Here is a 10512-nt window from a genome sequence, read left to right as displayed (position 1 = left end):
GAAAACACCACCTGTTCCTAGTTTGTCCCAGTCTTAAAAGTCTTAAATATATAGCATTCTGTATCTTTCTCCAACTTGTCTTTATGTTTCCTAATTCTCCTTTAATTTCAATAACTTACTATATTCTCTCTACAAAGTGAGCCTATTTTACTTCTCTCACTTTATACAGTAAACTTCCCTCCTGATCAATTCTACCCAGCAGCATGATCATTTGGGATCATTGCATAAAGTTTAGAGGATACTTCTAGATTTCCTTGTACATTTAAATATCTTTAATATATACATATATTTCCAAATCCTTACATCTTTAATGTTATTCGTTCATTTCTTTATTGTGCTATTTCATTTAATTTAAAGTATAGAGCCTCCTAGGTTCTTCTCATTCAGATTTTTCAAAATTTCAAAATTAAGATCTGTGTACTTTATTCCATGTTAACCATATCTCAATTTAAAAGAACATATTACAAAAAGGACTTCCTTGCTTTGGTCCTGTGTTTAAAATAGAGATTGATGCCGAAACCGGTTTAGCTCAGTGGATAGAGCGTCGGCCTGCGGACTGAAAGGTCCCGGGTTCGATTCTGGTCAAGGGCATGTACCTGGGTTGTGGGCACATCCCCAGTGGGAGATGTGCAGGAGGCAGCTGATCGATGTTTCTCTCTCATCGATGTTTCTAACTCTCTATCTCTCTCCCTTCCTCTCTGTAAAAAATCAATAAAATATATTTTAAATAAATAAATAAATAAAATAGAGATTGAACCATAAAATTATTTTACTTTTGACATCTTCAATGATCTGATATTCCTCCTTTACTTAGCTTTCTCCCAATCCACTAGCTCTATAAATTTCTTCCCAAATATGTTTTTCTCTCTCTATAAGCCTTTCCTAAAGCTCTTTGGAATACTATCCTCCTTGACCTATCTAAATTCTGATCCCTCAAAGCCCAGTTCTACTCTCCCTTAAGTCTTGCCCATCTATTTTTGCCATTATTATTATTATTATCTACCAATTTTTGAGCATTTATATGTTATATGCTATGCTGTTTTGCTTGTCTAGTTATTTCTCATAACAACCTCATGAGATAGGTCATATTATCCCTACCCCTATACAGAAAACTAGGCTCAAAAGCAATCTGCAAAATATTAGACGTCAAGAAAGAAGCAGAGCCAAGATTCCCAACTATGAAGACTAGGCTCTTAAGCCAGTCTACATTCAATATTACATTCAATCGTATGCTTTTTTTTGGTCAGTATGAGTAAGCACTTTAATACAGTGGGGGTTTTTTGTTGTTGTTGTCACAGTCTCTGAAGAGGGCTGTCATTTCTCTTACTCCTTCATATTATAGTCACATAGACAACTAAGGAATTAGTTGCTGATTGATTGAAAATAAAGTTATCTCCAAGTCTCTGGAGCTAGAGCTTTCCCTAGTAAATAAAGGAAGCAGTCACAATAATTGTGGCTAAAATAATGAGAGTTTTGTTGATGTTGACTAAATTGTTGCCAATATCATCACTTGTCAGACACATCCTGCATAGGTTATACAATGGTAATGATTAAAGCCAACCTCTTGAACATTAACATGAATATAGGGACAGAGTTATTATCTGCACAAATATTTCGTATCCATTAGAGCTATGATGAAAGCAAAGCTGTCATTTGGGTAAAGAACTTTGAACACAAAATTAAAGCTGGGGTGTTTTATTCTACTTCCATGTATTTCTAAGTGACAAGTGTTGCTTGTAATTTGAGTTGTCTCTTATTAAATTAGTTAAGTGGCAATCCCTGACATCCTTTGTTTCTTTGCCTTTCTGAACATCGCTAGGTGTTCTTATTTTACATATCAGTGCATGGTCGTGCCAAGTTTTCTCCACCCCAGCACCTCTCATTTCAGTATCACGGGGAACTACATTTATTTGACTTTTCCTTGCCCTCTGACTCTCCAAGAAGGCATGGCCATTAGAAGGAAATAGCAAAAGATCAGAGGATAAAAGCAGGGTAAAATACAGGGTATTTCCATCCTTCTTCCTCTACTTCTGGTGACATCTCTGGCAGGGGTCACATCTCCTTGTGGCTTTAACTTCCATCACACAGTCTTCCACCTGCCCCATGATTCTAACTGCAGGGAAAGATCTAGCTTCTGAGGCTCTGGCCAGGTAACTCAGTTGGTTAGAGCATTTCCCCAATACACCAAGGTTGTGGGCTGGATCCCCCATCAGGGCACATACAATAATCAACTAATTAAAGCATAACAAGTGAAACAACAACTCTCTCTCTCTCTCTCTCTCTCTCTCTCTCTCTCTCTCTCTCTCTCTTTCTCAAATGAATTACAAAAAAGAAGTATCTAGCTTCTGAACTCTTACAAAAAAAGAAATATCTAGCTTCTGAACTGTAGTCTATACTATCACCTCTTCATTTTATTCCTCTTCTGCTTTTTGGTGTCTCAGCTATTCTTACTATTTTTTAAAAAAAGGATAACCAAGTTCAAAGAATAGTTATCTACATCATTAAATCTCCCCTTTTTTTAAAGACCTGGAAAGGTGTCTGTCTGTCTCTGTGTTTTTTTTTCATTTGAACCTTGACTAATACATTAACCATTTTTTAAACTAATCAGTATGACCCAGTGCCTGTATGTTACAGTAATATACTTTCAAAAACTTCAAAGGCAATAGAAAAACTTCTCAGAAAAGTACATAATGTGTACATATCCTTTTATTTTCTGTCCTGCTCATTCAAGATGATGACAGCAATTAGCACTGTGGAGTCTCGTTCTCCCTAGTTTTAGTGATAATATAGAGAGCCCAAAGTTGCACTGATAAGCATAACACTAATTTCTCTGTTTTGGTTAGTGTTTTTTCCTTATTTGAATTTGTCAGGTATATTTCAATTTCTGATTGGCTTTGTAGGGAACTTTAATTGATATGTTTAACATAATAAATTACCAATTAGTAGCTAGTAAATACAATGAAATAGATATATTTTCTTATAAGAAATGACAATCAAATAGTGCTTCAAAAGAGAAGTAGCCATATTTTTGAAAGATGAGTGAGCCTAATGCAATATCTTTTTTCCTATGGATTTATTAATAAATTAGCAAGTTTAGTTAATTTTTAAAAATTTGATATCACAAATGGATATTAAAAATTAATGTTTTTCTAAAGTAATGAATCATTGATCGGTCTTGAGATAAATCAGAACATATATTTTTAAATTAACTGAAATTCAGGACTCAATAAATAGGTCTACCGTAGAGACTCACACCAAGATGAGCTCCTAAGACAGATCTCTGGAGCTACGGCGAGTGATGCTGTCCACTGGCTCTTTGATATACATCCCGGAAACTCAGAATTGAAGCTTCCTATATTAGCAACAGCAAACTAAAAAGTGTTGTTTCTGCTTTTCCAGTGTGAATAGATGAGAGTAGGCACATGCCTCACCAAGGCCAGCACGTTCTTTGATAACCTCCCTGATGTATAGTAGTGTTGTTAACCCAAAATTAAGTTAAATGTCCACAAAGTGGGTCAGTAGAAAAAAGGCCTGAACTCACAACTGCTATCACTTTCTTGAACAACTCCACCAATGACCTCTATTGACAACACAAAAAAGGTAGCTTAGCATAGACATATGCAATGATTGGGAAAGCGGATTTACTAATGTCACTCAAGTAACATGTGATCTTGGAAAACACAGCTTCATCCACTAGATTTCAGTGTACTCATCTATAAAGCAAAAAATCTGTAACAGCTGATCTCCAAGTCCCTTTCACCTCATGTTCCTTGTTCTGGAATCTCTCAACTCCCTGTGTCTGACAATATACTCTCTTTAATAACTGGCTACACATGTACAAAGGAATATGGGAAATACGACTCCCATAAAGCTGTGACACAGACAAAATTATGCGTACTGTAAGAAAGCCTGAACTAATATCAGTGGAAAATTTAAAAGAAAAGAAATGCTAAACCATCCAAAAAGGAAAAAAAATACCTACTATCAGGAAGTAAGTCTGGGAGGGGTGAACGTCAAAGTTGGGTAGCTCAATTATAACAGAAGCAAGAAGAAAAGCACCAAATAGTGAACAACCAGTAAAACAAACAAACAGACACTAACAAAGTAATGATTTTCTCCTGTTCTCTCTTACGTACAAAGGGCAGTAAAGCACCCACTTCATATTCAGTCTTCTGAGAAGTGCACAGAAGACAATGATCTTTTAGGCTAAAATGTACAGTAGCCCCAACAATGTGGAAAACTCCTTTTCCTATTTAAAAAGTATATACCTCCAGCTTGGGAGCATTTTTTTTTCTTTTCAGCCGATTAGAAAGGAACTGCTTGAGCATCTGACAGAGTCCATCTCTAAAATATTTCCAAACTCCTTTCCCCTCAATTTTCATTTTTTTTCTTATTCCCAGATAACTGGGTGTTAACCAGGAGGAAAATCTATTCTCTTATGTAGTTTCATTTAAAAACAGTAAAGAGTTTATCAATTTGAGTGAGTTCCTTGGTTCATTTTTATTTTATAAACAATTTATTTCTGAAGAGTAATTAAGAAGTAAGTTAGGTGTCAGAATGTCACACAATAGAGACACATCTCTGTATTTGGAGAGGAATTCGTTTTGCAGTAGTGAGGGAAAACTGAGTTGCTCAATACTGCGGTCAATGCATACAATTACAAAGGGTTTTACAAAAACACCCAATAGCATCTCACTGTTTAATCTGTAATGTTTTTTATGTATACTCAGAACTGGTTGCCACAGAATTTGGAGTTTTTACCTTCTCATCATAAGATGGGACATGACATCCAGTTCTTTTACACATAAACGGAGAACTCAAGACTTTGAAAATAAAGTGAAGCTCCAAGGTTTGAGTGGTAAAATGTGACTCTCACCAAATGTGACCACAAAGACAAAAGGAACATTATATAGAATAATTTGTTCTTCCCTCCCACACCTCCCCCAGCTTTTAACCAATCTACTAATCCTGAAGGGAAAGTATCTGACACTTACCGTTCCAGTATCCGAGAGTCCTATAAGGTCAAAGATTGTCAATCCTAGACATGGTCACCAAAATAACAATAACAATACATATATGCCAAAAAGCAATAATAACTGTAGTTGTCATAATATCAAACACTTATTTGTGGACTTACCTGCATTATTACCTAACTTAATTTTCACAATTCTCTGAAGTAGAATTATGTTACACATTTTATAAATAAGGAAGACAAGACTTGGAGAAGTTATATCAAACAGCTAATGGACATGGTTTACTCCTTTAGGCCTCATCACTGGTAATGCTACGATATTTTATCAATTATATTATGCTAAAAATTATTTTACATTTTTAATTTAATATTGTCTTTCAGAAGAAAATTTCTGAGACTATGGAGCAAATTCTGGATCATGTTTGGAATGATTCACAAAAGTTTCTGTAGGTGTTTATGGTGTTAAGCAAAACAATGCAGTATTTCCATTTCTATTGGTTCAGTATATGTAAAAAAGTATTCACATTTTGTTTGAAAAAAGTGAGAGTTGTACTGGATATGTATGAATGGAGATATTCATCTCTTACATAATGAAGATATTCATGACTTAGTTACCAACTGGCTTATAATTCAACTGAAAGATACCAGCCACCACAGTGATTCCTTTTTATACAGCTGTGATTTATAGTTCGCATACCTTACAAGTCACCTACTTCAAATGTACAATTTCAACATTTTTATTATATTCACAGGGTTGTGTGATGATTGTCTCAACCTATTTTAAAATATTTTGTCCTCCCTAGAAGAAAGCCCATGCTCATTAACAGTAAATAAACTCTCCAGTGCCCTCCCCATCCACACCAGGTCTGAGGAACCACTAATTTACTTGTTGTCTCTATCCATTTTCCTATCCTGGACATTTCATATAGATGTAAATATATAATCCATGGTCTTTTGTGACTGGCTCTTTTTAACTAAGAATAATACTTAAAGATTTACCTTTGTTGAATATGCAGCAATTCTTTATTTTCTTGCATAATAATATTCAATTGAATAGATATCTAGTGTTATATTAACCCATTCATCAGTTCATAAATATTTTTATTGTTTCCACTTTTTTACTAAAACATATAATCCAGTCAATAATACAATTATACGATAAAATATTTTCACATATTTTCACAGTTCAACTATCACATATTTTCACAGTTCAACTATAATTTTATTCTATTTCTAACTAAAACTAATAAATCCTTTTAATGTATTTTTCTAATATTTTTCTCCAAAAAATAGAACTTAAACTAAACTAAAATCCTTTATTTTTTAGTAATATGAAAATAGGCTCTAAGTAAATAGTACTAATTTTTAATTAAAAATATATATACATAAGCAGGTATAGCATGAATTTCATGCCATTCTGTTCCGAAATTATGTAATATATTTTAGACTTAAATATAAATATTCCAAATCTTAATTTAAAAAATTTCCAACAGATAAGAATGATTTGAGATATATAATTATGATAGATATTTGGGATAAACTTTTCTAAATTTGGGAGGGCTGATTTATGGTATTAGACAAGGTAAGCGTTATGGGAACAGTCACATTCACAGGTTACTAAACACTATTATAGTTAGGTTTTCTTTTCCTGTAAGTGACAAAATGTAATGAGTGGCGTCCTCTCCTTTTCATTCTTTCATGGAGTGTTCTTTAAGAAATAAAGAAAATGACCCATAAGATATATATTACATGATCAACCCAGGAATGATTCACATATATAGTTTCCATTTACTTTTAAATGGTGTTCTTTATCTTTGTATCTTTCTTTTCTGTATGTTTTCCTTAAAAACAGCACAATGGAGAATAGCAACAAGGCTGCCATTTGCCACTGAATTTGAATTGGGTAACTGTGAATTTCCACAATGCATGAAACCACTTTCCAAATTAATTTTAGAATCAGCTTCTGAGGTGATTCAATTTTTGTCTCAATAACTAACTATAAGATTATTTTATGCCCTGGAATCAAAGCTTTTTGTTTTCATCTTCATTAATGAATAGGCTTAGCAGACACTTATGCCTGACCAAACTAAGTTGCTTTATATATTTTTTGTATGATGCAGTAATGGCGATACTGAATTCTACTTCATTTGGTTGGTATAACTGATTGAATGTTTGTGTCCCCCAAAAATTCATATGTTGAAAGCCCAATGCCCAAAGAGATAATATTGGGGGATAATATTAGGAGAGGACTAAATCATGGAGGCAGAGCCCAATAAATGGAATTAATGCTCTTATAAAAGAGGCCTGAGAGAGGTCCCCTGCCCTTCCACCATATGAGAATTCAGCTACACGTCAGTAGTCTGCAACCCCAAAGTGGGCTTTCACCAGAACCTGACAGTGCCACAACAACCCCGATCGTGGAGTTTCCAGCCTCCAGAACTGTGGGAAATAAACTTTTGTTATTTATAAGCCACCCATTCTGTGGTATTTTGGTATGGAAGCCCAAGCAGGCTAGGACAATTGGAATATTCCCACATCAATTTTCCTTTTCATTTTTGCTCTGTAATGTCATTCTCTTTTCAATAGGTTAAGAAAGAATATTTTCTAAATATTCAGTAAAAACATCTTCTGAAATAGGAGAATCTTACTAATTAAATATCTCTAATAAGTACCATAAATGTAGTGGTCAAAAGCATGGGATTCCGTATTAGGCAGACCTGGGCTTCAAAGAGTTTTCCAATTAGTAGCAGTATCACCATGGAGACACTGCCTCTCTAAGCTTTATTTTCCTAATCTATTAAATAGACAAATTAGGGTGGTTGTAAGGACAAATTAAATTATAAATAAGAAAATGAAAATGTACTTAGCAAAATGAATGAAGTGATAATTGTTAGTGTTTGATAAAGGTTAACTTTTCTTCTTAAAAATTATTATTATTTTTATTCTTTTTGTCAGGCTCTAATAATAATAATATTATATTTTTATTATTTGATAAACTATTGGAGGACAAAGATAAATTAAGACATCAGAAATGGTCTTGTGTAGTTCACAGCCTATAGGAAAAGACACATTAACAAATTATTATAATACAGTGAAATTATTTCTATCATAGTAGGAACAATACACCATCATATTTCAAGGAAAGAAGATATTATAGATTAATTTTACCTCCAAGTGAGAAAAGGTAAAGGCTAACAACTGCTGGAAAGATGAAAGGAAAATCTCCATTAATATTATGACATTTAAGCTTCCTCATATCTCACAATGACTACTTCAGACTTTATCCACCTCTCCTTGCATTTATAATGCCTCCTTTCCTCCCCACATTCTCAACACATAACAATATTTCTTGGAGAAAAGAGAAGCCATTAGGCTGTAATGCCATTTATTTCCTTTTTCCTAATATGCAAACCTGTCAATATGAAAACCTATCTATGTCCCTTCATTCCTGTTAAATAAAGGATCTTAACCTCTGTATGTTCTTTGGATGTCATCTCTTCCACCTTCTCAGGAAACTATGATATATATTCCTCCTTCTTTCTAATATGTTTACAATTCCTTTCAATTGGATCCTTCTAATTGGCTTTTAAATATGTTAAGTATTTCCTAAAGGAAAAAATTAAACAAACACCGCCAGCCACCTCCTGATCTCTTCACAAGCCAACGTCTTTAGAGTTTTCTATACCTAGCATTTTCTTTTTTTTCCTTTCTTTTTTTTGTTTTTACATTTTTTTTATTATTTCAGAGAGGAAGAGAAAGGGAAAGAGAAACATCAAAGATGAGAATCATTGATCAGCTGCCTCTTGCATGCCCCTTACTGGGGATCGACCCCACAACCTAGGCATGTGCCCTGGGCATAGTTAGTGTTAATCCTCACCCAAGTATATAATTCCATTGATTTTTTTTTTTTAGAGAGAGTGGAAGGGAGAGGGGAGCGGGAGTGAGAGCGAGAGAGCGAGAGAGAGAGCAAGAGCAAGAGCAAGAGAGAGACATTGATGCGAGAGAGACACATCAATTGGTTGCCTCCCACATGAGCCCTAACCAGGTCAGGGGACTGGGCCCGGAACCAAGATATGTGCCCTTGACTGAAATTGAACACGGGACCCTTCAGTCTGCAGGCTGATGCTTTATCCGCTGAGCCAAACCAGCTAGGACAAAAGACTTGTTTTCTTGGCTTCATGACACAGTGCTTCCTTTTCTTCCATAGAGATTGCCTTTCTGTCTCCCATGTGAGTTTACTGACCTCTACGTGGCCATTAAATGTTAAGATTCTTAACGTTCCATCCTCTTTCATGCCATACTCTCCATAGGTGATATAATTCATACCCATGACTTTATTTATCACCAATACATCAATGACTCATAACCAATTGCTTACTTGGCCTCTCCTGTTAATTTCCTCAAAGGCACATCAAACTCTACACATGTAAAGCCCAATTCATGTTCTCCACCCCACACAACCACCTTATAATCCACTTAGCATGGAGGTCTTCCAATGTATGACAAACCATGAATCATGACAAACCAGACACCTGCTTTAACTAACCCATCTCCCTTGTCCCCCAATCTGTCACTAAGTCATAGCAATTTGAGCTTCAGAATATCTTTTACTTCTGCCTATTTTTCCTCTATGTCCACTGCCGCCACCATAGTCCACACTATATTATCTCTCACTCCAATAACTACAATGTCCTCTGTATTCATTCTCTATTGTCCAATAACAAGTTATCATAAACTGAATGCCTTAAAACACCAATTTATAAATTCATAGTTTTGTAAGTCAAAAGCCCATCATGGGGCAGCCATAGCAAGGTTCTCTACTCAGGGCATCAAAAGGCTGAAACCAAGGTATTAGGAAGGCTGAGTTCTTGTCTGTAGGCTCTGGAAGAAAATCTATTTCTAAGCCCATTCTTGTCACTGGCAGAATTAAGTTCCTTGTAGCTGTAGGACTAAGGTCCCCATTTCTTTGCTGTCTGTCATCCAGGAACTGCTCTCAGAACCTAGAGGCTTCCTTCATTTCCTCTCTCCATCTTTAAGCCATCAGTGGCATCTCAAATCTTTCTTGTGGTTTGAATCTCTGGCTTCCTGTTCTGTAATCTTCTAAAGAAAATTCTCTGTTTTTAAGTAATTTTAAGGTCAGGTTAGATCCACACAAATAATCTGCCTATCTTATATTTAACAGATTTGGGATCTTAATTCATCTGTAAAGTATCTTCACAGGAGTACCAAGATTAGTATTTAATTGAACAAGTGCGAGAGGGTATTTGTACATCAAGAGAACAGGAGTCGTGGGGGCAATCTTAAAAATCCTGCCTATCGTAGTCTCCAAACTTATTCTTTCCTCCTACAGTTAATTCGTGCTTCAGCCAAAGTAATCCCATCCTTGACACTGAATACACTCCATGGCTTTTTTGTTGGCCTCTATATAAGATAAAATGGAAAGTAAATTATCTGACTCTTTGAATAATTTTTATCAAAGAAGCCTATCACAGAATTGGGTGATAATCACCTAGTATAAGGATTATCAGCAACAAAGAACT

Source organism: Myotis lucifugus, unplaced genomic scaffold (genome assembly GCF_000147115.1).
Source record: "Myotis lucifugus unplaced genomic scaffold, Myoluc2.0 scaffold_15, whole genome shotgun sequence".
Classification (NCBI taxonomy): Eukaryota; Metazoa; Chordata; class Mammalia; order Chiroptera; family Vespertilionidae; genus Myotis; species Myotis lucifugus.
This window is presented reverse-complemented; position numbering follows the sequence as displayed.